Below are 24,061 nucleotides of genomic sequence, written 5' to 3'. Positions count from 1 at the left end.
TACTTCAATAGCGTCTCGATAGTTCCTGGAAGTATCGCGAAACACCGTTAACCTCATAGTTTTAAACAAATAAGCGGAAGAGAATTAAAAGTCTTACTCGCACAGAATGTAATTTTTCACTTTGCAAAAAGCATATAACCTTTGAGTTATATAAGTATATTATGTACTTTATAAAATACTATTCCATAAATTACGCGTTACTAGTTGTAATATTGTTCAAAAATAATGAAAAATATTTGTGCAGTACAGGATCTTAATTTCCTTTTCTTTATAAAATTTACACCAAGGATACGAAATTATCTCAATTTTTAACAAACCTGTTTTTCATTTGCTACTTTGCTGCAATGTACCGAACGGGTAAAAGTTAAAAATACACAAGTGTTGTTATATTTTCTTCAAAAGAGACGAACATGGGCAATAATCACCTTTGTTATGAGCTCTCGATTCTCAGAATACGACAAAACAAACACAAATTACAGAACGCAACCGATACACCTGTTCCTAAAAAAAGTCAAGGATTAAAAAAAGCCACGGAATAAAAGTACAGTATCATGCAAGTCGGCTTCATAATCGTGTCCGTTTTTCGTGTTCTCCGGCCCCTCATTAAGGGTGACGACGAGACGGTTCCAGGAAACGAAAACTCCCTCGCGAGACGGAGATTCTTAGGAAACGACAACAACGGAAAGACGCCCGTTCGATTTTCTACGCGATGAACAATGGCCCCTGCTGCTAACACGAAAGTAAAATACGAAGGCGCGGACAAAGGTTGTATAGACAGAAGAGGAAGAACGAGAAGGCGCGTTCGCGTTGCCTAAGGAAGGCGGGTAAGGAGGGTGAAACGAACGAAAGAGCGAACCAAGTAAAATAAAAGCACCGTGGCTCGATGGTGTTATCCTCGCGGCGCATCTTTTGCACGGTCCTGTAGCCAGGTATATTCGGTCGGAGCCCGTAAGTCGTTGTAACTCAACTTACGTATATACGAAGGATTCATTATCGGCGGAGTCACGTACTAAGACAGACGCGAATCCGCAAATGGACTAAATAAATAATTTTGCCAGGGATTATTATTAACGAGTTCTTGGAACCGACGCTCGATCTACGCGAGCGAACCGCGCTCCCCCTTATCGATCGGCTCTTTGATCGTTAACATTCTCGCGGAAACCTCGCTGCGGATCTTACTCTCTCGTTCTTCCTCTCTGTCTACATACATACACACGATGTTTCTTGACTTAGGCGACTATACTTTGATATGGTGCTCAGTGCACGTGTACCTCACGGAGAACCTCCATAGTATGTATTTATTTATCTATTTATGGGAAAATATATCCATTGGAGTAAACATGTTCTACATAACATGAAATTAAATTCATAAAGATGCATACTATTTCATACAAATAAAATTCTATACAAACTACTATAGATCAGGATAAGATACAGTTCTTAATTGCGAGCCTGGATTGGAAGAAAATATCAATGGAAGAATAAACACTATTAATGTTTAACACTATGCTATTGATATCAGTATGGTAACCATACACTCTTTTACGAGGCTGCACATGAAGAAAATCATAATGTCGCAGATTATTTATCTAACGCAGACATTTGTATTCTTTGTATTTCTAAAAATATGTAAAATTATTATCCTATTAAAAAATTATATTAAAGACATCGAGTATACTTTCTATTTGGGAAAGAAACCGAGCAAAAGAGGAAGCGTACGCTTGTGTATGCGATTCCGAGGAAAAATTCGCGTGACTGTCCGGTGTGAGGAATTCGAGGAACGTATGGACGAAGCGAGCGGTCGAGTAAGTTTTGTGACATAAGATGCAAGGGTTATTCAAATCTCGTCGAGCAGTGCGATTTTTTCCAAAGGCGAATTCCTCGGGTAGCGGCGCCACTGTGCTTTCGGAACCGGTATTCTCTTCTGGCCAACGTTATGGTCGACACTCTATGCCCGTGGTATACTTGGAAGCCGAGTTTCGCGGGGAGAGTTGGCCGCACGAACCAGAGAGGTTCACGGTGCGAGATCGCTCGAGGGTGCTTCGCCACTTTTCGTTGCCTCGCGTCGCTTTATGGTGTCTCAGCGATGAGTAAACGTCAGAATCCTAATAAGAGAAACATAAATGTTGGCTAGCCAACTGGCAACGAAATTTATTTTTTCTTAAAAAGGTATAATTTCACGCTTCTTACGAAAGGTACATGCTTTTATGTACACTAGCGCTCGTAAGTGCGATACATGTAGATATACATATACTTTACATATAGATATACGAGCGTTTCTGGTAGAAATTATTCAGTTTCATAAGAATTATGCGATTAGAGAGTCGAGCGGGAAATTTTAATTCCCGTGGAAGCAGTGTGGTATGTAAATCCAAGTAGAACTTCCATAATACATTCCAAGTCTGGTATTTAAGAACTCCGTTTCTCGATATCCGTTAAATATTTGCGACAAATAAATGTGAATCCTGAAACTTGATTCGCACTATACATCTAATTGACATTAAGTAATCGACTGGCAATAAAGTAAGAAAAAGCTACATTCTTCTCGGTAGAGGTGTTAAAAACCTCATTATACCGAATGACGAATTTGTTAATTTTATAAAACGCTGTCTGCCACTGCTAAAGTGGAAATTCGTGCTAATAAGCATTCTCGCAATTCGAAATTCCAAATTAATCTACTTAGAGTATAACAAAAAAACGCTAGAGAATCGAATTTCTGTCGACACTAAAAATTACAAGATCGAAGTAAAACGATTCTCAAACGTTCTGTATCAACAAACTCGAAAAATTTCAATTCTTCGACTCCTTGGATAATAATAACGATAATAGTAATAACGAAAATAAAGGCCAAATTCTCCATTCCAAATTATTTTGCCACCATTGCTGACAATCCAGATTTGCAAAGAACATTAATCCTTCGTAAAGCTTAATTCCTCGTGAAAACTCTTGAAAGTGTTGGCCATCCATAATACACCAGCGGTCACGCGATCGTAAGCGCGCGCGATCCCCCTGGATCCACACCGATTCTTCAAAGTCGCCGTGGAGGCCGCGGTGTATATACCTTCCAGTGCCACTTTTATCTGATTCGCGTACGGCAACGCGGTCGACGTTGCAAGAGGAATGCGAGGAGAGCCTTCGTTCGTTCGAAGCGAGCAACATCAGGAGAAGAGAAACGAGAAGAGAGAACAGGTTGGCGAATAAAGCAACGCGGCAGCTGTAAATCGCGCGTCGAAGCGCGAGATACGAGCTTGGCCCTGTCTCGCTTGAGGTCCGCAACGGCCGCCATAGAGATTGATCTCACGCTTCCTTATGGCCGTCATCGTCGTCCTTACCATCGGAATTATGGCCCTGATCCGCGTTGCGGATACGTCTGGAATTCCTCGAAAAGATCTACCCCCGGGCTACCTCGTTCGCTGACGCGCGTGCTCATTTTAGGGTTTATGTCATAAACTCTTTAACCACAAATGGATCCAGCCGCTAGATTAAAATGCGCGCGCCACACGGCTCGGCAACCTCTTCTTTAACGATAACGGTTTTCGAATCGAAACGAATATTTGCAGTAGTTAATAACGAAGCGTTAATGGACGCCAACCAACACCAATGTCGTGTCAGACGTACTTTGGTGATGTGCGAAATTTTTTCAGTTTCATCCATACCGTTTATCCATAGAAGATTGCAAGAGAATTAAAAATAATTTTATTAGTAAAAAGTAAAAAAGTATTAATAACTTATTAATAAAGAAGGATACAAAAATCCCAACTAATATTTAGAGTACAGTTATGGAAAAGGGTACGTGCCTTTGAGAAATAACATTGAGTTGTAATATCGAGACGTGATACTAATTTTCTCCCTCCTCCAATTCTGATATACTCAATCACAGTTGATCAACCGGTCAATCACAGGCATTCATCGTACACGAGCTGTGTTTAATAAACCAACACGAACCTCATCGCCGATTGAATTCAATTTCCAACTAATTACTTCATAATTGTTGATGCCCATTAATTTTCGATCTTTTTAACGTTCCACGGCGGAGCGTATTTTGTCATCGCGCGTTAGGTCGAACGGTTACGTTCGAACTAATTGCATTACGTGCGGAAACAAGAAAACGATTGGTAAGAGAGAACGTGAAAAGAGAAAGAGCAAGAGAGCGGCGATGGGTGGTGGAGACGAGAAGGAGAGAACGACAGAAAGAGAACAAATTCGATGACAAGAGTGGGGAAGTCGCGGAAAGAGAGTAGGAGAGGTTATGTCGCGGCTAAATTTAGGCCCACGCGTTCATGAAACCACCTGTTGATTCCTGGCAAACTCGTGCGACCACCATTATCGTCCCGAGACGAGTTGCACGTTCGATAATTAGCATTATCGTGAATAGTAAATCATTGGTTCCTGATAAGTTTAAAAGTTCTCATTTTTTTTTTTTTCGTTGTTTCTTTTATATCTGTAACGTAATTCAATTTGTAAATGTCGAATCGTCTCTTTTATACTTGAAGACCCTCTTTATGCGAGTAGAAAGACAGTTAATTATTTTCTATTCTTTGTGCTACTAAACATAAATGGAAATGTAGCGGCACCTGAGTTAGAGGACAATTTGGATCATATCGTTGTTTTGCCTCGGAGTATCAACATCGTTAGGACATACATAATGTAATAATAAATAAATTCCGAGCAAAACAATATCGCCGCTACGTGCAACCATCTAACAAAGACGAATCAAAATTTTCCGGTACTCCGCCGACCAGTATAAATAAACGAACACAATCGTAAGGCGACCAGTTTATCAATCTCAGTCTCGAGCGATCTTATTAGCGATCTAAGCACAGTCTTTAACGAATCCGCTAGTACCGAACGTCTTAGCGAACATTCTCTGTATTTATTAAATATTTTTAAATACATTTGACGGTTTCAACAGCGAGTTATCTGGTCATTTAAACCTCACGACCAACCATCCTCTACAGAAATATAGATGGAAATATATTGAAATGAAACTGATCAAACGATTCTTTTAATTATGAAGAATTAGAATTTATGACCTTTTCTGTCTCGTCTTTTGTTATTCTCGTAACTATTTCGAAAACGTCAAATCCTCTAAATTTGGAATAAACCATTAATTCGAAAGCAAATACTTCAAATTCGTTTATATCCCTTTATATTCAAACGCTACGCTCACTTTCACCGTGGAAACGTTTAAATCTAAGTCAATCCTTCGTTTAATCCACAACTACGAGACTATTAACCCTTTGAGTGCTGAATACTCGCGGCCTATGCCGTCCATATGGATGGCGCGCGTCTAGCGCTGACGATCGCTGTGGACGGAATACTTTTTCGTTAGACTGAACTCTGTTGATTGACTATTCAAAGCCCAAATCGTAATAAGTTATAGTAATTCTTTTGCACGAGATTAAATGATTCAAGAGCGTTATTTTTTAGTTATTTTTAATTATTTATCATAAACATTGAAATTTACAGTTAACTAGAATTTGGGTAATAAACTAGAAAACAATAAACTAGAAAACTAAATTTAGTAAATATAACACAAGTTAATAACTTAGTTGTGTGTGAAAAATTCAGTGCTTGAGAAAACTAAAAAAACCAGATGTAGAGTTTTCTTACAAGTGGTGACCACTTCGACAATAACGAGGCACTATTGGCATTTGTTTACTGCCGTAAGGAATGCAATTATATTTATTTCACACAAACGTAATAGTATTACTTCTGCGTAGGTGTTCGGAAAAATTGAAAAACCCATACATGCGTCCTTAGTCCATGCCGGGCACTTACAGAAAACGCATATATAAGTCCTTAGTCCACACCGATAGCTTTCGCCAGACACCTATATGCGCCCACAGCACTCAAAGGGTTAACTTTAAAATTCAAATTGTTTTAGAAATGACAGTTTGAAAGGCACGACTTTTCACGTCAGCATTGGAAATAAAAGGATCACCGATTCGGTTATAGTTAAAGGCTTTAAGACTGTTCAAGTAGCTGAAAGTCGGCCTTCCAAGAAGGGTCTGGTATCGTGTCCCATGGAGAAACACGCCCCTCCAATAATGACAAATGGGGTCGAAATAGATACGGACGAACTGCAATTTTGCAGTATTGTTCCTACGTTGTTACTAGTGTTAACGTAGTCGTGTCTCTCTATGGGGATCCTCTTTGCGGGGGTGAAGCCGACCATTGGCAAACAAATACCTCAGGGATAGTCAAACCACTTGAAGGGAACAATACTGTTGTCCGGTCAGTGGTCGGAAAAAATCGTTAGGGATGAATTGGAGATGGTTGGCCGAGGGTCGGGCATCGAACGATCGAAACGGAACATCGACAGGCACCTGCTAAGAAGCTACCCTCCTGCGTTCCAGAACGTCTGTGAGAAGCTTCTTAGCTGCGCTATCGTAGCTTTCTATCTCGAACCATCTAGAGAATAGCGATTTTTTTCCAGATCTAGAAAAGAATTTTTGTTACAACAATGAGTCGGTAAGTTTTAACAATACTCGTTGAAAATTTAACGAAAGATTGTTTCCGACTGAAGCGAGTGGTTAGAGTTTGGTTGGTCGATAAGTTGAGTTTAGTTGGAGAATTTATCGAATTGTTCAAACAGACGATTGAGCGTTTAATGCATTCGCGACATTGAAATAATCTCGTTAACCGTAAGTTTCTACTTTCTAAGAAATTTCGCAAACTAAGAGATAAACATAATACATGAGATTAGTTGGGTGTAACAAGGAAAAATGCAATGTACGTAAAGTATTATACGTACACTAGCTGTTTGTGGAATTTCTTATTTCACGAACATCGATTAAAACTTATACGCATCGAATTGAATAACAAAGATTATAAAAATTTTTGGACTTATCGCTAAAAGTAAACTAATTTCTTGAATATATGGTAATGTTATATTTGTTACAACATTAGGAACATACTTATGTATAATCAAAGAGTCAGAATATTATATAATCGCAATACGCATAATAATTATGTTACACAAAGAGTAAAAGCATACATTAAATATTTGCTGTTTCAACAGATTCCCGTTACGTTCGCGTCGATCTGCCGCGTCAGTTCGAGCTTTAGTTCCACGAAACGTCTCCCTTTTTTCGCCATTTGCCGGCACAAAGCGTTTACGCTTTAAGGTATAACCTCTACAGAAAGAAGCACCAGGTCTCTCGACCAAGTACTTACCTGCGTTATTACATATTTATGGTAAGACGTTTTCGCGTGGTTCGCGGAAGAAACAGTCGCTAGAAATACCGACCGCGATTTTGAAAATGTTTCTCCAGTTCTCTGGCAGCGCCACTGGCTGTAGATTCTTCTTGGAAACAGAACGCGATGTATTTTCACGCCTGTCCAAGGTGGCTTTCACGTAACGAGATTCTACATTCTTGCGAGTACAGCACTAGTGCTGCTTCATTAGGTATAGAGCACGAGCGAAGCGTTTTCGCGCCGATTGCACGAACAAATTTTTCTAACAATTCGTCAAATATAGAAGAACTATTCACAAATCGTCGAACGAGTTATCTAATTAATGGATCGAAATCAAAGGAATATGTAACCGTACTTCTTGGAACTCCTTATGCAACGACGTTTATTACATTCACCAAACCTAAGGTAAAATTTTAGTTTACCAAAGGGCACGACACCCGATAAGATACCGCTTCCGGAATTCCCCTATCCTATGCAGCTGTGCACAGAAAGTATGGAAAGGTCGCCTGGTAGTCCACTTTACGATTCAAGCATTGACATAAAACTTCTTCTGGGAACGTTTACTGTGCCTCTCCGAGGGATCTAAATCACGATCGTCAGAGTGACACCCACGCATCGAGCGCTCCAATTTTATTAAATCGCGGGTCGCAGTTCGAGCGGAGTGGCTCTTGGTATCTTCTTATTGCCTGTGTCGCGCTGACGGAAGAAACAGAGTCAGGGAACGTATGCTTTTTCCGAGTCCAGATGCACTGTGCGCGAGCAAATAGCTAGCAAGCAACCCTCGAATGCAGAAAGAAAGAGAGAGAAAGAGAGAACCAAGGGGGATCACGCTGGCCGTGCATCCACACCGGCGAAGAAGCGTTTCACGTAGCTACAAAGGGGCCGAGAGTCGTGGCCCCTGCTCCGTGTGGCTATGTGCGCGCGTAGAGATACTTAGCAGTCGCTCTACCTGGCTAGAGGAATAAAGTAGAGAAACCGAGTGATCCACGAAGGAAGAAGGACGAAGACGTTGGAGGAGGTGAAAGAAGAAGGAAGGTGAGTGCCGTGGTAAGGTAAGGCGAGGCGAGGCAGGTCGAGGGGTAAGGGAAGGGTACGAGGGACGAGGAGAGGCTAGGAGTTGTCTTCTGGTCGGTCGAGAGGGGTGGCGAGAGAGGCGAGGAAGTCTGACGGCAGCGAAGGAGAAGGTGGAGAGGCACTCTACGGTGGTGGCGACTCCGGTGCCGACGGTGGTAGTGGCGATACCGAGCAACGTGTGCCGGTGGTGGTGGTAAAAGGTGGAAAGGGAGAGGCCTGAACGTGCAGGAGAGGCGAGGAGAGGCTCCTGCCCAGCGTGGACCTGTGCGTCGTTGCATGGCCGACCTGGAGACTCGCTCTCCGCAAGGTGAGACGCGCGGACCGAAGAGGAGGCCTCGAAAGATCGGCTGGAATTCTCGTGAAAGCCGCCTCTTCCTTTCTCGTGTTGTTTAGCGCGTGCGTTCTTTCTCTCGGTGTGTAGTATCGTGGAATCGCGAGTGATCCGTGAAACAATCGTGTGTCGTCGTGGAAATCTTTGTTGTTCGGTTGTCGTTGCTCTCGTAGAGCATCTTCGTCCGCGGGATATCATCGTGGGTGGATACGATCACGGACTACTATCCAGGCAGTGGAGAACTAACGCGTGGTCGTCTTGAGGCGAACGGACACGTTGACACAAGGGGAGGCTCGAGAACTCTCGGGGTATTGTTGTCAGTGGAAACAGGTTGGCCGAAACGGTGACGATAAACTTTCGGATTTTATGCGGACGAAGCAACGACGAAGGAATTCGTTTCTCTGGTGTGTCCGCTCTCGGCAACTCGAGAACAACGGTCGAGAGAACGAGTTCGTGGAAGGAAGCGATGCCAGAACGACGCAGAATGCGCCGTCAACGTGTTTGACAGTGATAACGCGTGCGCGCGTGCACCTCTTATCAGCTGCGTAAATTCGATCTCGCGTGTCACCTCGTCAGTTGATCTCATGGACGCGCCTGTCTGGAGACGTCTGCTGTGTTCTTTCACGCATGTCGACCGTTTCGTGTGACGTTGCGTGCGTTGATCGTTGTTGGAGCACTTCTGACCAACTCGATTTCGATATCAGATCGCACGTCCGCCACGTACTATCCACTCAAGAGGATTGTTTCCTTGACCACCCATGGGGTCACGTGGACGACGTTAGTTTTTCCTCGATATCGAAGCCTCGTTTACGTGTAAGTGCAATACGAGTTTGCGGAACGAATATCGACAATGTTCTGTATGTTTCTGCCGGTGCACGCGGCTGAAGAAAACTTCGGGGACACGAGTTACTTGTTTTGAAAGTGAACGTTAGTTCCCTTGAAGTTTCGAACGTGCAACGTTTCGAATGCCTTGTCTTGGATATTTCGTCGGTCGAATGATCACTGCCAGATAGACGGTGAGTAACTTTACACATGGACACGCGTTATGTATCAGGTGTTGGGAGGGAAACCTTCGAGCTGTGTATAACGATCATACGAAACGGAGTTCTATCGTACGAAATAACTTCATCGAATTGGTGTTCTTTCTTTTTCTTTTTTTTTTTTTTTTTTTTATCATTTCGACGCAATCCCTCCTGTTCGGTTGTTTCTTACAACGTTCCCGTCACTATCGTTGGGACTACGAGTAGTCTAACGATCGTAGACTTCAGTTCGTAGCTCCATCGCACGTTCACGCGGCAACAGCGAAAGTTTCTAGAGAAACGTCTCGTCCACAGTCGAGAGACGGTCTCTCTCCGGTCTGGTAGATCGACACGCCTTAACTTTTCTTGCGTACATTCTTCCCTCGTGCAACACACAGGCCTGGAGTGTATCCTCGGCGACATCGGTCGAAACGCGGCCTTTTGCGAGCCGCCACCGAAAACGCGCAGCGACAACGAGACGCGCGTGTTTCCTGTAAAAAGCACGGCATACCGACGTTGCTTTTCAGCCAAAAGATTTATAAAGGACCGAGCCGGTGGCACCATCGCCATCGTGTTTCTTCCTCGAAATCGCGCGAGCCTAGACTTTCACGTACGAGTCGCGGCGCACGTTCGTCCCATAAATTCTGGCCGTGAACGTAAACAGATCCCCGCGAAACCATTTGTAGCTTGTCGCGGATCACTACGTGACCAGATATATAGGTTTTTACCCGGGCCGCGTCGACCGATCGCTCTTGATCATTTTGACACCGTGGTCAGGAAAAAGCACGATCCCTCGCGCGATCGACCACGATCGAGTCCCTGAAACTGAGGGCTTCACCGTTCCCCTCGTCTGAATTAGCGCTCGATCGACTTTACTCCGATTTCGCATCGCGGTCGTCCTGCAATCCGATCACCTTGTCAGAGGTGTATCGAGCTTAGGAACGACGAATTCGATACAGAGTCCAGCGTTTGAATAAACATGTTTGGTCACGGGCTTCTTCGACTTGTCGTATCCTCCTTCGCGTATTTCCCATATCTAACCGTTTGTTCTATTTCGTTCGTGGATTTTCTATTTGCACAGATCTCTCGAAACCTTCCTTACAAATTGAATTTCTCTTTTCAATATCAACGTACGCGCTACGTGCCGATCCAACGTTTCGACGAACATTTCCTCGTTCCCCTCGATATGCCGCGTTCCAATTGCTTCACATAGTTGTTGCACACGTATATACTAACCGACCGATCGTTGGTAAGAAACTCCGTGTCGATATCCAGGCCCACGAGCACGCGGATTGCACAAGCCTGGAATTTCTTCTTCGCGGTCTCGCCGGGATCTCTGCCGCCTAATGTTTGCTGGATCGTTAGTAACATCGAGAGACTTGAACGCCAGGGTAAGAAGCTGTCGGCTTGCGTTGGCGGCAAAACGCCCGTTTGGAAAACATCGACTGCCGAGCATGTGACATCTGCCACTGCACCGGACCATTAGGTGGCTTACCTTTTCAAACTTCTCGAGCCACGGGGAAATCATGGACCCGTCCACCCTTTTTCCCCATCGCCTGTTTCCCACTGGAGTTACCCCGTGACATCTGCTTGTGTCGTCTCTGCGTGGAATTTCTTCGGTCGCCACACAATTGTTAGTTGATATATGACGCTAGACTATCGATCGGACTAATTATCGATTAGACCGCAAATAATTTTTGTATTTGGACTTCGATCTTATTTCTCCCCGCTTCATTTCTCTACGAGCGCTTGTAAAACTATGACTTTGTGTAAACATCCGCGGTCTAGTTGTCACGTAGAAGTAAAAGACCTTGCTTTATCGTAATGGAACGAAACATACGAAGCTCGTGATAAGAGTGATCCAATCTTTCCCGAGTAATTAGCCTCTGTTAATTTGTTAACGACGTTTTAATAATATTATTTAAAAGATTGCAATGACCTATAAAGCTGTTTAGTAAGTAAGTACAAGGTAATAGATATTCGATAGCGATAAATTATACGCAGCTCAATAACGTCGATAGAGTTTGTTTCTCGGAAAGACAAATGTATTCCACCTCATTTGAAAATCATAAAATAGGGCCGGGATGATTTCCATGTTTCATCCGGGTACAAATTTATTCCTGCGTAGACAAAGTGAAGAAAAGCAGCCGCATAATTTGTTGAAATGCACTAAACGAAGCCGCATTAGGTTGCCGGTGTGCGAACGTTCGTCACGATAACGAATGCCTTCGACTCTTCTCCGCATCATTCGACGACGGATACCACGTTTGGGATGTCGCTTTATGGTTATGCGTACATATGGATGCGTCCACTCGGTCGAGTATGATGTAGGATGCGTTCAGTGTTCTCGTGGAGCAGCGTATTAAAAGAAAAAAAAAAAAGAAAAAAGGATATATATATCCTACTTCCTCTAAGGACGCGCCTACTCTTGAAACGGAGGAACTATAATCCGTTCGCGTTGTAGGTTCTCCAACCAAAGATAAGAGAGAAACAAAACAATAAAAAAGAAAACCTGACGAGGAATGACATTAGAATGTCATCCATATAATTAGAATAAAATTAAACGCATCCACTGAAAATGCAGTGGACTTCTATGTTTTGAGGTAATTTATGGAAAAATCCTGTATCGATGGAGCGTGGTGTGTGTTCTCGTAGATGCTGAAGAAACTCGGAATACCGATGACGTGAACGTGCAAGACGGCCTACACGAAATTCCCTTGCTTTTTCTTCGTCCTGAAAGCACGTTTCCCTACTTGCAGCCGAGAGGAGAACCGATTGTTAGAGTAATCGATGCAACGTGCATTGTTAGCGGCGGTTCCGCGCGCCACGGCCAGCCATTATTTTCAACGGAAAGACAAGACTCATGTCGGTGATAAATACGTTGCGCAACATTTTTGCCTCTTTTCCGCTTACTTCGATTCCTTGATATCGCGTAATTTGTCACATCGACCAGTTCGTGCTGGATGTGGACGGAGTAACCAGCACGGTTCGTCGCGGCGACGTAGGCGCGATAGTGTTTACGTTATCGCGACCAATCTATCTCAAATATTTCTACGCTTTACCTTTTGCTCGCGAGCTAAGTAATCATTCGATAAATATTATCGTAATTACGACGCTCGCATAATTTTACGTATCGTAAATCGATAATGATCGTTTTATCAGTTTCACGCTTCATCGGTTATCATAGCTTTATCAATTTAATAACAAAATCTATCTCCAAATGCGAAGAAGTAAGTACAATTTTTGTTCATTTTATAACTTTTGTGTATGACTTGATTTCTAAAAAAAAAAGTGTTCACGCGTCTTCCGACCACGAGCACCTATTTTTCTTCTGAACGTTCTGTGAAAAATGTCGTTACATGGCTTTCAACTCGAGACCTTTTTCTGTGCCCATGAAAGCAATCGTTTCTGCGTGAAAAAGACTTGTGCCAAGTGACCGAGAGTTCACGGTTTTCCCGGATATAACGTGCAAGAGTCGAGAGCAGCGCGCGTAGCTTTTGGAGCATCTATGGGACACTTCAAAGCCCATGCCAGGGGTCTTTGAGGCCCATCTTAGTTAGAGGATATTGATGCCGGATCCCTAGGGGTTACCTCATCTTCTTTTCTATAGCCTGGAAGAAAAGAATACAAGGTATACACGCACACAGACGTACTAGACTATTACTTCGAAAAAAAGTTTGTTTCCCTGGTCATAAAAAATGTTAATTTCTCCAGAAGAATTCGATATTTCGTTTTTCGACGACCTCCGTTTCCTTTTACCCGTTGATGTATCTTAAACGCAGAAATTATTAATCGACGATCATCCATAATTACTCTCTCTCTCTCTGTTTTTAATGAAATCGATATAATAGAATTCCATTAAATATATTTTGTTTTTTGGCCTCGTAAAGAAGAAAGAAAGGTTTTCATATAGAGAGATGGCAGAAAAAACATTTCGTAGATTGTACGGTGTAAACGTTTAATATCTTGTTATACACGTAATTTAGATAAGACACGGAATTTATAGAGCATCGATGACCTCGTTAATGACGGCAACACAAAGATCTGTCGCTCGTTAAAAGTCCAAGACGTCACGTTTTACTGTTATTCTTTGCTCGATCCGCAGAGTTATTAAGACCAATAAGGCATCGGAAACCTTGTATAGAAACACAAGTCGATTTGTTTACTCGACGGCGAGAAAACCTGCAATTTGTGCAATTTTTTATCATCAAATAGAATAAATCTTTATTTAGAATACATTGTTCGTTGCGATTACAAAACCAACCAGCTACGACAATCATCACTCGTCCTAATAACTGTTTGATAGCGTAATTATAGCAATTTCGCGGTGTCGAAGACGGATTGTCGTTGACAAGAAAGAGAAACAAGCCAATTGTCAGCGACCTTTTTCTTATGTAAGTAAGAAACTACGAATGCGCATTTAAAGAGAAGTTTCTATAATATTTCCATAATTAATCAAAATTACTTGGAAACAGAATTACGATACGATATAATTGGCAACAATTCGATACACTGCGTGATAAATATTGTTACGAGTATTCGATAACCGCAATGTGGAACGTCAGAATCAACGTCAGAAAATTAAGAAGACGATCGATCTTCATCGACATTCAGCATATTGAATAATCGATGAAGGACCGAGCAGTTAAAGTATTATTTACGTAAACGTCGAATAAATGCAACTTTATATTCTGTACAACTATATAACATGTAGTATAGCGAATAGATATCTATACATATAATGTAGAATCACGTTAGAAGAAGAGAATCAATCCCGCAAAAACATTTCTACGGAAAGCTAAGAGGGACAATGATGCGAACAAATCGAACGCAAATCTCTAATTAAATAGCAAACGAGCTTGCATATTGATCGAAAATTGCGAGTCGAATCATAGCCCCTTAAATTTCACAATTGACTTACTTTCACGGCGACCACGTATCGCGGCAAACTTGCGACTGTTCGTGATCGGTTTTTGTGTTTCTCGCACGAACACTCGAGACGCGCGGGGAGAACATACGAACGATCGCGTTTAACTGGCTCGCAAATCGCTCACCGAATCGAATAATCGTCCGTACGTCTATAATAGTCGATAGGTGGCTGGTTGCACATCTCGGGAGATGCTGGAAGGTCCAGAGTCGAGGGAAAGGCGAGAGTGACGTCACCGGCAGGAATGAGGTTAAACCGATGCTAAAGTCACGCTCGAATGGTAGCTATAGCGTGGACCATGGTGCAGGATGCACGCGAGATGCATGGTCCTGCGAGAAGTGTACGCAGCGTCCCGGGACTCGAGGTTTCCCGCGAGTCGAAGCCGCGAACAGAGGATCATAGATCCGTGATTGCATCACAGATATGTTGGACGTTGCACCGTTCTTCGCAAGTACCTCGATCCTCTGCCAAGATTCGAGATAATCGAGCCTCAACCGTTTCTCCGTGTTTCTTCTTTGATTTCGACTGAGATATTAGCGAGATGCGATTACGATTCTCGCGATTTCTGGCTGATTGCATGGATCACGTTTGATCGTGCTAGAAAGGATTACTTTATGTACACATGTGGCTTACGATCGTATTTGAACGCTTATCATGGAAAACTGTTACGTATACATCGTATGTGTCGTATAAAACATATTGAAATTTCATTAATATCGTAATGGAACGCTATCGTCATGATTGTATTGGTAATATTAAAAAAAAAAAAACAATCCGAAAGTGTATGTGTATAGAAGTTACAAGATATTTATTGCAAACATATTTGTAATAAAAAGTTAGTATACAGGATAAATAGGCGTTTTAAGTGTACAAGCGTTAAAATAGTTCTTGTGAACATTGACGCTTACAATTAATATAATAGATAATTGACCTTTTAGGTACTTTTGCTAGCTATGCGAATACTTTTGTAGCTTCTATGTAAATTTTCATATCTCTTTCAAACTTAGCAATATAAGTTAAAATTGATCCAATCTTCGATGCTCGAGGGATTCATCGAATAAATGAAATTTTCGTTTCATGCGAAATGTAGAAACGCGCTTATGCTCGTGAGATATCTTGTTCGATATTGGGAAATGTATGATGCAGTATCGAAAAGATAAAGGGAATTTTATTAGTTAGCATTCGCACCTGGTAAAACTCACGAACCGCTGTTGGACAACGCTCTTATCTCTTATCACGAACTCGTATACTCGTAACGCTCGTTCGTACACGAAGCTTTACTTCTGCTGTCAACATCTAAATGTTAATCTTCAACGCGAGTCTTGCACAAACACGCAACTTACAACGAAACGAACGTTCAAAGGGTACCAGAGATCGTTCCAACTGAAATGTTTATAAATCTTTATAATTATACGATCAACGCGTCTGATATTCTTAATGTAATTAAGACTCAAACATAATCAACGATCAGTAGAATCATTGGCTTCAAGAATTCGTTTCAACTCACATTCCGCTTAAGAGAAGAAATTTCAAGAATTTGCTCGATATTTTCTCTCTTACTATTTTTCTTCTATTTAAATTCAACAATTCTATGGGGTTCCTACGATTTGTGTAAAAGGTTTTTATACTCATCTCTGTCATATTGGTAAAAAGAAATGACAAGCAAAACGTCCAACTCTCCTCTTATTTATCGGCGAAGAGAAATAATTCCGGAACACTCAGATCTACTCTCTTTTGTCAGGAAAAAGAAATAATTCTGTAATTCTACGATGTGGTCGCCGAATGCTCTGAAACCTTTGAACTCTCGACTGCCCTCGCTATTTGCTATGTCACGACACAGGATCCATGGAGACCTTTGTCTTTAGCCAGAGCACGACTTTGGCTGCATAATATGCGGTCAGCCTCTGGACCAGGCACTGTCGGGTATCTATCTACCAATACAGAGGGGTAGCATCGTGTACCGAGCTACATACCAACACGAGTTTCTCAGCCGGGGCTTCTCTATCTACGGAGGATCTCCGGTGGTATGGACGAGCTCGTGCTGACCTCGAGGGCTAAAGATTACAAGGGCTCGCCACGACTAGAATTCAACCTCTGAACGAGATATATAGGAGCTTACACGTAGCTCTCTAATCTCTGTATATCCAAGCTTCGAGAGCACGCGGTTAGGTGGCCAAGTCCAGTTGCAGAAGAATCTTATGATCGCGTATTTTTCCGTTGATGCGGCTCCATCAGAGCGCGGAACTAAGCGAAAGGAGATATTATCTCGCGATGCCTCGCATGCCTTTATGCTTATACGCTGCCTTCGTTCGGTCTCGATGCTATTGGTTTCTATTTCTTGCTTTCGCAATTTTCTGAGGCTTAATTGAGTTTAAAAAGAATTTTGAATTTAGAAAGGATAAGAAGTTTAAAAGACCTTGAACGGTAAGATTTTTAATCGATGATATTCACACGCGTTGCATCTGCGTTAACGCAACATTTCATTTGTAACGTTTTATAGCCAATTATATTCCATAAAATTCGTATTACGACTGTACAAAGATATGCCAAGAATTTGTTCCGTATATTCTATTCGGTTTGGTATTAACGATTGATCTGAAAAATATTCCAGCGGAGAAATTGAAAATCTATGCTCTACCATAAAAATACATAAAACACCATCTACAAGAATATTCAAAAGTAACTGTTGTTTCCGAGCCTTACACACAAACGTACTTTCCCTTCGAATATTCATCCACGTTATTTCCCAACCGGACCTTTCCCAGAATACCTTCAACCTTGCCCGAACCCGAGCCACTTTTTCTCCTCGGGTGGCACGCGATTTCGTGCGTACAATTACACATGCTACGTACTTACGCGCATGTACGTTTAGTGGCGATCGAATCGTTCCATTCTCGATGGCATGCCTCGATCGAGAAAATCGTTTCTCCTTTTGTTTTTGCAAAGCACGCGGCAGCGTAGCTCGCGTTGCTTACGTGGGTCGGTCGAAATGAAAGGAACGAAACCGATGGCCGATGGGTAGGTAGAGATATACGTACTGTAACCAGCTAGAAGTACGAACCGCTCATTGGCTGGTAATTACGTCGATTATACTCGGTTTTTATGATTGCGTCGCGAGCTCACGGTTCTACGTGCCGCGCTCACTTACGCAAATGAGCGGTCGTGCACGAAAGGAAAGCAGTACGAAATACACCGACCCTCGATCATCCGATAATTGATCTTGCGTGTCGCGGTTGTCCGCGTGAAACTTGCATATGGTAGTGGACGGTTGAAACTGTTATTAGACGATTACGTGATACGAGTTTGCGGATCTAAACACCGAGCTAATCGTTGCCATCGATATCGCCCTTTCGGACACCCACGTGCTGTGTCGCCTTATCGCTGGCAGTTTGTTATTACTCGATGAAGTCGGTACGCGCAAATCGTTTAGCGCTGTCGGGGTATTAAACAGGAAAGATGTACGATAGCTCGATCAAGTACATAATTTGCGTTGTACTTGGCCAATTAGTACTTGTACTTCAACTACGTTACGTTAGGTTTGTTCTTATTTTGTTTACCGATCTCTGTTTATCGCGTTGACTAGGATATAATATATTCACTGTTTGTATGATATACTGCACCAATTTTTTACTCATTTGAACGTTGAATATGCTAATAAGCATCGATCCAATGATTTTAAATTTTAAATATCAAGTACGTGTAATTTATTTACGAGTATTTTTACATTTTACTCACATACCGATCATACGTATTAGAGTACCGTAATAAATATGACGCGAATGAAATAACAGATTTACAGTAAAATAACTAGAAAATAAAAACAGTCGCGCGTTCATTGGTATTAAATATCTTATGATCAGCAGTGTATATATACGTGCTCCTTTTTGCGCTGAATATTTTCAGTTTTCCCTACATATAAATAACGTCAAACATCGATATAAATTTATATTATATTATATTATATTGTAGCAATTGATAACATCAAGAAACAGGCTGGAGTTAAAACTTAAAGCGCCAATTTATATCAAACACAACTAACCACTAAATATATTCAATTTCCCCATCGCAATCATAAACAACACAACTACCACGATTCAGATACGTATAAAAAAGTGATGTGAAAGATCATTAGCGACAATCGTCAAACCTAGCATTCCAGAGACTGACGTCGTTCGCTAAACGAGTATACACATGCCGGGCGAAGGCACGAACCTCGTGAAAATTACATCATAACTTGTATTTTTCCGGCTCTGGTCGCGAAACGAACGGCTCATTTCACCACGTGTCGCATACCCATGGTTAGTATTCACGGTGCCGGCGTCCTATTAACGCAAATACGTCTCTGCGAAACCAGTTTGCGTCCCGACGGTGTAAAACCCGACGATTGATTGGTGCAGGACCGCGAAACAGTCGCTTACATTGGCACGCGCTGCCCGGAGAACCGGAGTGGACTCCTTAGGAACACGGTATCCGTCTTGCAGCCGAGACACCAACTCGACAAACGAGTATTCGAACATCTACACGCATACTCGCACCGGTACGTTCGCCACTTTTTCATTTTCTTCCTCTTTATTTTCCTATTCGCACGGGGTTGCCTGTGTGTTTCAAAGTGAAGAGCCATCCTTTACCATCGCGAGCATACAGTTCCACTTACGATCAATTAGCAGAAAGAGAAAAGAGCATGGAGAGATTTGTTGGAATTTCATTGTTAACGTTATAGTGGTAAGCGTTCGCTTCCACGAAGACAATATGTTCGAACGTATGCTGGAAAATACAGGATTTTACGGGCACGGTTTCGAGAAGCGATCGCTTCTGATACGCCGTTTGCATTAATCAGGGGTAGACGCAGCGTTGTTTGGAATAGTAAGAAGGAAATATTTATAGAAAATTACTTCGAACGACTTTGAGATAGATGGTGGGATGTCAAGTTACTGTTTGATATTCAGTATCTATTTTTACTTTCTTACAAAACAGCCTTTTGTTCACATTATTAATAGGAAAGAGTACATCGTGTATAGACGAATGGCGTAACTTTATATTCGTAGTATCGGTTAACACTTTAATATCTGATCTTTCAAGATAATTTCGAATATCTCAATTTTAGATTGATCAATTAAATAACGAATTGTGTAACTGATTCGTATGCCGCTCTATAAACGTGTAATCTATACGAGATATGACATCACGAGATTAAAAAAACAACTGCTTCATATCTCCCTCTTATGCATATCACTTTAGAAACACACCACAATCACAGAGCAGAATTTCGACCGACATACAATTAGCAAATCACCGGTCGTACCGAAAGTTCGCCGACGAATGGGTAGGTTCGGTCGCGCATAGGCGACTTGTGTGACGCGACAGAAGGCGCGTGTGCGCGTACACGCGGCCTGTTCGCCGTCTACACGGTGTCCACATATGGCCGCTTAGCCGTACCGTTCCCTCGCGTCGTCTCTTCTCCTTCGCCTCTAGAGTCCTTGACGCCCACCCTGTGTGTACAGTTCCTCGCCACGGGTATCTCAGGACGTCCGAGACGACGTCCTGCTTCCCAGACGCTGGCAAGCCCTGCGAACCTCCATTGTACGAGGAAACACTCGCGGCGCCTTGCATAATTGCCCGTTGTCCCCAATGGACGCTTTTCATCTTTCCAAGTGGCCCCAGACACTGTCTCCGAGCTATTGTTCAGTTCGTTCTTCTAGACACGTCGTCGTTCATCGATGAGATCGAAGGTCACTGGTTTCGGTTAGGTTTGCAGCGACTATTGTGCAAAGTGCATAATTGAAAAGAAAACGAGTAGAGGTACATCACATTGATCAGTCGTGATAGATCACTAGCGATGGAATAGGTTCGAAACTGTTCCCCTCCCCTCCCAGTCCACCCTCTCCCATCCCCTCCCTAATAGGCTAGCGAACTGTCCTGTTTTTGCGTCCAGGCTTTCAGGACATAAATTAAAATATCGCACATAAGCACAGCGCAACAGCGGCTTAAATTTAAGTTGCAATAATAATCTTAAAAGAAAAAGGAAAAAAAAATGTAATAATGCATGGCTATGTCGTACCGTCGCGTATCGGTACTTTTGCCTGTACCACCCTACAATCAGAATTCAGCGTTTATTCTGAAAAAAAAACATGTAAAAAAATATGTAAAAAACCTGAAATTAATAAACAAAGATTAAAAAAAAAAAAGTTCGAAACTGTGTCTCGTAATTGAGATTTTCTAAAATCAAACTGGTCAACACCAATTTTTGTAAATTTCTCAATTTCGTTACCTACGTAGTATAATCAATATTCAATTTTCAAGAGACGGACGATTACTTAAGTTTTCGCTTAAAAAATGTTATTTATTACGTTATTTTTTCTTAAATATCAGTTTATGGAGTTGATCGATGAAGGCTTCAATTATAAAAGTGTATGGTGCATTAAGTATAGCACAAAAGTTGAGGATGAATAAGGAATCAGAATGTTGTAATTCGGTGTTACAACTGAACGTTATAACCTGGTGCTATGATTCAATATCACGACCTGGTATTATATGGCCTGTTTATAACAGCACCACTGCGCATAATAACGTCACTGTTTGAACTCTCGCCTTCGGTTTCATTTCATTCGCATAGACAAAAGCGTTCTAATTCTCCACTGCGAATTCAAATTTCCATTTCTCCTTTCAATTATGTAAATTAGCGCGCCCGATGATACTCATCTCAAAAACAAAGACACCTCGATATTACTTTCACGCTCTCTCTCACGCTCAAACGTACCGAAAACAATTCCTCGTCGCAGCAGGGCTAAAAAATCCGCTGGATCGAGACTTCAGGTAATCAAGGGTTCCTGATGAAGACGACAGACGACGCGACGCAGAATCAAGTCGTCTTCCTTAATTACCCGAGGCCCATCGTGCCGGTAGGCGCGAAGTTCGATCGATTCCGGGGAACCGCGCGGAATTTGCCGGTTTCTCGAAAGCTGGCGCGCGAGATCTTTCGTAGCCGAAGAGGCCACAGTTGGTTTCTTGCCGATCTCGTGGCCAGTGGACGCGCGTCGATCCTATCCTGACTCTTCTCGTCTTTCTGTCTCTCTTTTACTCGTTCACGGTCGGTATGTTAATGTCATTCTCCCGAATCCCTACGGCCTCGATTCGAGGTACTAGCCCGGCCAGGTTTTTCGTGTCGGGAACGATGTCGCTTCTAATTGACGAGTGGCGGACGTAGACGCGGTCCGGGGAACGAACAACAAGGATTCGTCCGTGTACCTGGTGACATGTGTCCGAGGTGTTCGTAACGACGTTCATCCGTGTCTTATTATACGCTGGACACCCCGATATTTTCGGCGGATCGCGGCAAATGCTGGTTTAGCCGAGTCGAGGGAACGAAATACGCAGGAAAAAGTGGCGACGAGTTGCCGACCTCTGTCGCGATATTTCAGCGGGGTAAAAGAAGTCGCCACCGCGAACTCCTACCGCCGTTGTGGTGTCTGACGTGCCACGAATGTGTTGAGATTTGTTGCGCGAAGAGAGGACTGGATTTATCAAATGCTGCAGCACACAGTGTTTTGTCGATGAGAGAGTAGCGTGGAAGGTATTGGAAACGAATGATAAATCGTATCTTGTCGGGAGGATAATTTTGTCATCTTTCACCCTGTCGTAGAATAATACAGTTACGAAAGATTCAAAATTACGCAGAATTATTGACAAGATCCGTTACAATTCGAATGGCAAATAAAAAAGAAGCAGCGTGTATTGCTGCTTGTAATTATTTGAACGACACCGATAGTACATTTTTTGAATAATTGAAGTGCAAGACACATATCACTTTTAGCCAATAACCCAACCTTTAAACGACAATTTCCGAGGAATTAAAGTTAAGTAATCTTTAAAGTTACGTTTGTTGATAATATTAAACACGACTTTATACTATCATATTTATCGTTGAGCGATATATAAGTATGCATTTCGCATTCCACTCCTATATTCAAGCAGTGATAAAACGTGTCTACATGTCCAGATATCAGGCACCTTTTACCAATATTTAATTTTCTATATTAACATCTTCGAAAGAATACATTTGTAGCCTTATATTATTTTCACCTGTACGTAGATTTTAGGAACAAATTACGACCCACCCGTTAAATAAGAAGAATCAAATTATCAAACGCTAAAAAAAGGACAATATCTATTAATTGATCATTGTTATCAAACGAAACGAATACCAGTTTCCATTATTAAAATCTGCTTTAAACACTGACCTACATCCATAGATCTACGTTTGATCTCGCAAGAAGGTGCAATGAATCGTGTTCAACCACTTACACCGTAGCGACCGAAATTTGCAATTACACACGCTCGGCTTAAATCTCGACCGAAACGATATAAATTCCAGCAATCGATCCATTAAACCACTAAAACCGGCGAAATCGCGGCAGGCAGAGACGACTTCATTGAAGTGGAATCACGGGTAGGAGATACGAGGCTCGTCACCTTGATCCCCCGAACAAAGAGGCCTGTCTTTCCTGCTTGCTCGATACTCGCGGAGAGAGAAGCCCCGCTAATGACTGGAAAGAGACGCGGTTGAAAACGACAGACAAGTATACCTTTCAAGGCGCTGGCCACGTGGGCGAATCCTGCCGTTTACGGATCCGAAGGATCCTAGCTACGTCTGTTCTAATAAGCTCTCGTCGAGTGTACGACTCGCGAGAGGCTCACGACCGTTCCACGCGTGGGAGAAAGAGAAAAACCGGTGTAAAAGGGAAAGAGAGTCGAAGAAGGCAAGGATGGACAGAAGGAAACGACAGAAGAAGAAAGGAAAACGATTAGAGGTAAGATTGCAAAAAGAAGAGAAGGAAAAGGGGAGTTGGAAACGCGAGGAGTACTCGAATCGTGACGTTGCACGGCAAGTAGGTGTTAGGCCAAGTGGGTGTCGCTTCTCTGGAGAACGCGCATCGAGGAGAGTACGCTGCAACGGTGACATCATCGGTCACGCAGTCAGCTGACTCGACTTAGATGGAGCGAAAGAGCGGAGAAAAGTGCGCTGCATAATTATCGTTGTCCGCGTAACTATTATCGTCTGTATTCGTACAGACACGGCCTCAATAGTCGAACGGATGTCGACCTTAACGCAATCGAACAGCTTCGATGCATTCCCCTCCCTCGGTGGCCAGTAGCGGACGTGTTTTTTCACCGATCGGAAGTGCGTTGGTGGATAGAAACGTAAGGTGGACTGACGCAACGATCGGGATCTTTCGACGGAGGACAGTTACCTGTGACAAAATTTAAAGAACTACGACTAACTTTTTGTGGGATTAAATATACATCTTCGCAGCCTGTTGAACATTACGAAAGCAAGTTTTTACTTTCTCATTTACAGAATTAGCATTTACGAACATATACTTATGAACAAATTATTTGAAACCAAGAAATTAATAAGAGTGGACGTTCATGTTCCCGTGTGCTCTTCATATGGCAAAATTCATGCCTCTAATAATAATTCTCGGATTTTACCTTGTAGTATCTTTTTAAAAA

The 24,061-nt window shown here is 42.4% G+C and overlaps 1 protein-coding gene across 5 annotated transcripts in view; it reads left to right on the top strand.

Annotated features, from left to right (window-relative positions):
• Window positions 1-24,061, top strand: part of LOC126915532 (epidermal growth factor receptor) — a 174,964-nt gene that overhangs the window by 87,535 nt on the left and 63,368 nt on the right. The window contains exons 1-2 of one of the 5 annotated variants that reach the window (XM_050720274.1): window positions 9,694-12,854; window positions 13,024-13,255. The exons of 2 other annotated variants lie outside the window; for them this stretch is intronic. The gene's annotated coding sequence lies outside the window, so the exon portion shown is untranslated. Of the gene's footprint in view, window positions 1-8,375; window positions 9,622-9,693; window positions 12,855-13,023; window positions 13,256-24,061 lie in introns of those variants that run through there. 2 more of the 5 variants (XM_050720271.1, XM_050720272.1) reach the window with 2 other exon arrangements.

The sequence above is a fragment of the Bombus affinis genome, chromosome 4 (assembly GCF_024516045.1).
Source record: "Bombus affinis isolate iyBomAffi1 chromosome 4, iyBomAffi1.2, whole genome shotgun sequence".
In the NCBI taxonomy this organism is placed as follows: Eukaryota; Metazoa; Arthropoda; class Insecta; order Hymenoptera; family Apidae; genus Bombus; species Bombus affinis.
The sequence above is the reverse complement of the archived record's forward strand: the minus strand, read 5'-3'. Positions and strand labels throughout refer to the sequence as shown.